The 5,650-nt window shown below is 35.3% G+C and overlaps 1 long non-coding RNA gene across 1 annotated transcript in view; it reads right to left on the reverse strand.

Moving 5' to 3' along the window:
• LOC110272271 overlaps window positions 1-566 on the reverse strand; it is a 1,671-nt gene extending 1,105 nt beyond the window's left edge. The window contains exons 1-2 of the long non-coding RNA XR_002363413.1: window positions 440-566; window positions 290-343 (exon numbers count right to left, since the gene is read on the reverse strand). This is a non-coding gene — a long non-coding RNA (uncharacterized LOC110272271). The remainder of the gene's footprint in view (window positions 1-289; window positions 344-439) is intronic.

A 5,650-nucleotide genomic window follows, 5' to 3' on the forward strand; every position in this document is an offset into this window, starting at 1 on the left:
CATTTAATAATTTATTAAAAAGAATTAATATAATGAATATTATAATAATAAAAAATTAATTTAAAAATTATTGTATCAAAAATATTTTTAGGATAAATAGGTCTCTGACAAATAAGTTCCTAATCAATTTGACCTCAAAACTGTACATCGTTTTGTCAGATTGAATGAGGACAAATAGGTCTCTAGCCAATTCAAATTTAGGAACAAATAGGTCCTTAAACAATTTGACAGTGACAACATGACACTTAACGCAATTTCACTAGTTTACAAGGGTTCAAAAGTTCCTTACTGTTTTCACGGATGATCGGAGCAAAAATCCAGTAACTCCACCACTAGAGCACACCTAACATTATCAAATCACAAGATCTCAATACCCATAAATCTAACATTTTCGAAATTGAAGGGGAAAAATCTGGGTGAGAAAATGAAATTTTCTTACCACTTCATCCAGATGTTTTCGAAAAACTCGACGCGGTGGTCGTGTGGCCGCAAATGGGGCTCCAATAGATTGAAGTTGAAACAAGGTTAGGGTTCTTTGTTTGCTCCCCCTCACCCCAAGTTCAGCGTGATTCCTTTATGATTTTGGGGACAAATAGCTGAGTGTTGGCTTTTATATGTTGGGCTTTGGGTTTAGTTTGAGCCCAGTCCAACTAGTTCGGTCCATTGGTCCAATTTTAGGTCAAAATCTTTAAAATTAGTGTTACAATTCGTATATTAATTATTTCTACTTCTCTAAACTATGAAAATTTAATTTCCTAATTTCTTTGAATAATAATTAATTATTCATTAATTTTTTGGGATTTATATCCTACCCAACTAATTAAGAATTTTATCTCCAAAATTTAAATTCGGTTACCTGAAAATAGGTTCGGGTAGTCTTTTCTCATTTCTGATTCAAGCTCCCAGGTGTGTTCTTCAACCCCGGCCCGACTCCACGCAACTTTCACCAATGAGACTTCCTTTCTGCGCAGTCGCTTAACACTGGTATCGTCAATTCGGACCGAAAACACTTGAAATGTCAGATCTTTCTTTAGTTGATCGATTCGGGTTCTAAGACATGAGTGGTATCTGGAGTGTATTTGCGGAGTTGGGATACATGAAAAACATCGTGTAAGTTTGAAAGCTGTGGCGATAAGGCTACTTGATAGGCCACTGGTCCAATATGGCTCAATACCTCAAAGGGTCCAATGTACCTAGGGTCTAATTTCTTAGTCTATATCGCCCGACCGATGCCCGTAGTTGGTGTAACCTTCAGAAATACAAATTCAACTTCATTAAATTCCAACGGCTTCCGCTGCCGATCCGCGTAATACTTCTAACGACTCTGTGCAGTGAGAATTCTAGCTGGTATTGGCTTAATTTGTTAGGATGTCTCAGCTATCAGGTCAGGACCCAGAATACTTGATTCACCTGCCTCGTACCAACAAAGTGAAGATTGGCATTTTCTTCCATACAGTGCTTCATACGGAGCCATCCCAATGCTCGCATGCTAGCTGTTGTTGTACGAAAATTTCACCAACGGCATATACCGATCTCAGCTCCCTGGTTGGTCCAGTACACACGCTCTCATCATATCTTCCAAGATTTGAATGGTTCTTTCTGATTGTCCGTCCGTCTGTGGGTGATAAGCAGTGCTTAAACATAATTGTGTCCCAAATGCCTTTTGAAAAGCCCCTAGAATCTTGAAGTAAAACGAGGATCTTTGTCAAAAACTATGGTTGTCGGCATACTATGCAGTCTCATAATCTCTTTGATATACGGACGGGCTAACTCCTCCAAGGTATAGTTCATCCGGACAGGCAAGAAGTGAGAAGACTTCGTCAATTGATGCACAATTACCCATACTACGTCAAATCCTGCCCTAGTCCTCGGCAATCCTGACACGAAGTCCATGGTGATACCTTCCCACTTCAACTGTGGAATTTCTAAAGGTTGTAAAGTTCCACACGGTCTCTGGTGCTCAATCTTTACTTTCTGGCAGGTCAAATATTTTGAAACATGCAATGCCACATCATTCTTTATTTCCGGCCACCAGAACATTACCTTCAGGTCATGATACATCTTAGTACTCCCTAGATGGATCGAACACTTACTCCAGTGAGTTTCTGTTAACACATCTCGCCTCAAATCTCCCACATCCGATACACAGATCCTTCCCTTGTACCTCCAAACTCCTTTTCTGTCTTGAGTGATCTCTCCTTGTTTTCTTTGTTTAATGACTTGTAGCATTTTCTACAGCTCCTGATCATTCTACTGAGCCTTCTAAATCTCAGCCTTGAAATTACTGGAGATATGTAACTGATTTAAGCACATATTCTCAGCTACCTCTCTAACACCCAAATTCAGGTTCTTAAACTCTTTCAGTAACTTTTCTTCTTCAGGCATAATCCAAGCAACATATAATGACTTCTGGCTCAAAGAATCTGTCACCAGATTAGCTTTGCCTAAATGGTAACTCAGTTCGAAATCATAGTCTTTCAGCAACCCCATCCATATCCTCTCGCACATATTAAGTTCCTTTTGATCAAAGAGATATTTCAAGCTCTTGTGGTAAAAAAAAACTTAACCACCATCCTTGCTTTAGTATAGCTCAACTCAACGCAAGCGAGATATTACGACCGTCCTTGCCACGTCCTTGCCAAGAGTATACAAAAATCAAAATCACAGCAGTATCTCAATGTCTTATAATCAATTCTCAAATTCACTAGGTTCATTAACCTCATTTCATTCAATTTATCATTTCCTTTGTCTAGTGAGCGAGATAGCACCACTGTCCTTACTGCGGACGGGACAAACCACCGTCCCCGCTATAACATCATCCGGTTTAACCAAGTATCTAATAAGGAACAGTTTAATTGAACTCTCGGTATGACCTCATACTTAATCAAGGCTTAAAATTGGGTTAAAATACTTAAAACAGGGGTTATGAGGGCTTACAGGCTTGTCGAGAAGGTCAAACAGTGAAAACAGAGTTTTTGATGAAAAATCGGGCTTGTGTGTATATATCATTGTGTGCGTGCGCACAAACTAGATGCACATCCAGCTTGTGCGTACACATGACCAGTCGTGTGTACGCACAACCTGCAAATATCCCTTTTCGTGCATGCGCACATGCTAGTGTGTATGCAGGAGTCTTAATACCCCTACAGATGGGTGCGTGCACACCATTGTGTGCGTGTGCACACATACCAAATTCTTCTGGTACTGGTTTTCTCAGCAACACCGATTTTTGTACCTAACTTCAAATCCTCCTAAATCCTTCTATAAAAATTCATTTTCCCTCATCTTTATATCGTTTTTAAGGCAATTTAATTATCTTTAACTTGAGACAAACTTCACTTAGATCCGAACTCCAAGTGCCAAGTTATGGTCCATCGAAGTTGGTTAAAAATTACTTTTCTCAAAATTCTGCATTATCTCCATATATGCTAAATTCTCAACTCCTATCCTTTAAACCAACCCAAATCACATTTTCAAGCATTTTCAATGTTCTCTCATCATACTCAATTCATCTCATATTCATCCAATATCTATAACATCAACTCCTAATCAATTATCCACTTTCTATCAATTTGCACAATACTAAAATAAACCAATTAATTAAACTGTACAACATCTCAATTTCTACCCAACTTACCAAGAATTACCTCATTACGGTCTCTAGCCCAATTTCACACTAATCATTATCATATTTCATAATTCCACCAAAATCACATACACATATCCAATCTCAAATCAATTGCACACATATACATACTAATTCACTAATCACATCAACAACGAAATTCAATCCAAACTTATCCTATGGTCAATTAGTCTAGGCATTCACATAACTCTACATAATGCCTACTCGAAATTCGAACCCTTACCTTAAACGTCGGTGATTCCAAACCCTCAAAACCTTGCAACCACTAATTCAAGAGTTCTGCACCAAAATCACGCTGAGCAAACTCCACTTCATGCCCATGATTAATCCAAAAAGCTCTAGCCCATCTAATTACACAATTTCACATATTCTCAACCTAGGATTTTTGCATAAATTAAAAAAAAATAGGAGAAATTGAGATTTCTTACCTTGCTCCATGCAGCCATGTGCTGAAACCTCAATACTACTTAAAGTTGGACTTTTCCTAAACATCAAAAATCAAAATCTTTCAACACATAAACCCCAAAATGCAAAATAACAAGGAACGATGAATTGGACATGAAATTGAAAATTTCTTACCACAATGTTTAGTTAGATTTAAAGAAAATTCTGATACGAACACGTGACCACAAATAGCTTGTCAATCGGAGTTCCGAATTGTAAATTATGGTCAATTTGGTGGAAGGGTGAATAGTAAACCCCTCTTTTTTTTAGTGCTTTTGTCCCAACTTTAAGCTAAAATCTTTAAGATAAGTATTTTAATTTATGTTTCAAACCTGTCATCACTAAAATTCCTTTCAATAATCTCTGTCACAATTAAATATTGGACATACGATGTATAAAGCAAGTATGAAATTAAATAACTACAAAAATAGAAATATCAGTGATAATCCCTAATAATCTTATAAACGGTTGAATATTCTGTTTCATCCTTCTCTTATGAACACTCTTTTCACTCCAAATGCGTCGTTACCGTGCATTGCATGCATGCACAAACAGATTTCACAAACAGGCACAAAAGCTTTCAGTTTTGATTTTGTTTCTCATGCGAGAGATAAAGTGCTTTGCTGCTAGTGACTCAATGAAAGAAAATTGGACCACAATTGGCTTTTTAAGCCCCATAAAGCATGTTATATGCCTGGACTTTTAATCTTCTGCAATGTCATGAACTGTTACTCGATGGCCTTCCAATGGTGCTTCCAACAGTCTTTATCTCTCTGGCCTGGACTCTGGACTCTGGACTTTGAACCTTTGGATTTAGAATAATATTCATTGAAAAATAATTTTTTTATTTTGATTTTATGATTTTGAATTTCATATTTTGTTTTGGATATCAATTTTTTTAAGTTATTTTTTAAATTGATTTTTTTTAATTTACAAATTTGTTACTTAAATTTTTTTTTTTTTTATAAATAGACTACTTAAAAATCTAAAACCTGATTTACTTGGTAACCTTTGATAGCAGGTTAACTTTTAATTGGGTCAGATACATTATATCTTATTCAAATGTATATAATTGAAAAGAAGAAAAAAAATTGTGAACAGAAAAAATTTACCTAAACATTGCGTGTAAAATACCTTTTAACATTTTGTTATCAATTTTTTACCTTTACTATTGGACAATTATTTAAAGGAGAAAATAAAAAACTAACTGGAATGATTTATAGTTTACTTCCTTATGCAAATTTTAGCACTTACTAAATCCAAAATACATAATTTTTAAAATAAATAAAAAATAATTTCATATGAATTTGTCAATTTTATAATTCATTAATATAATGAACGGACAAACATGGTACTTTGAAGTTATTTGAAGTTATAAGGGATATATTTCCCGTTAATATTAATGACAATGAAATTTTATTTCCCTTATTGATGATTGATGCTATTCTGCCCTTTAATAGGAAAATGTTGAATAATACTAAATAACTCAACATAATTTTTATTTTATTTATAATTAAAATATATTAAAATATTTCAAATCTCTAAAATAATACATTCATG

This window comes from Arachis ipaensis, chromosome B05, assembly GCF_000816755.2.
Source record: "Arachis ipaensis cultivar K30076 chromosome B05, Araip1.1, whole genome shotgun sequence".
Taxonomy (NCBI): Eukaryota; Viridiplantae; Streptophyta; class Magnoliopsida; order Fabales; family Fabaceae; genus Arachis; species Arachis ipaensis.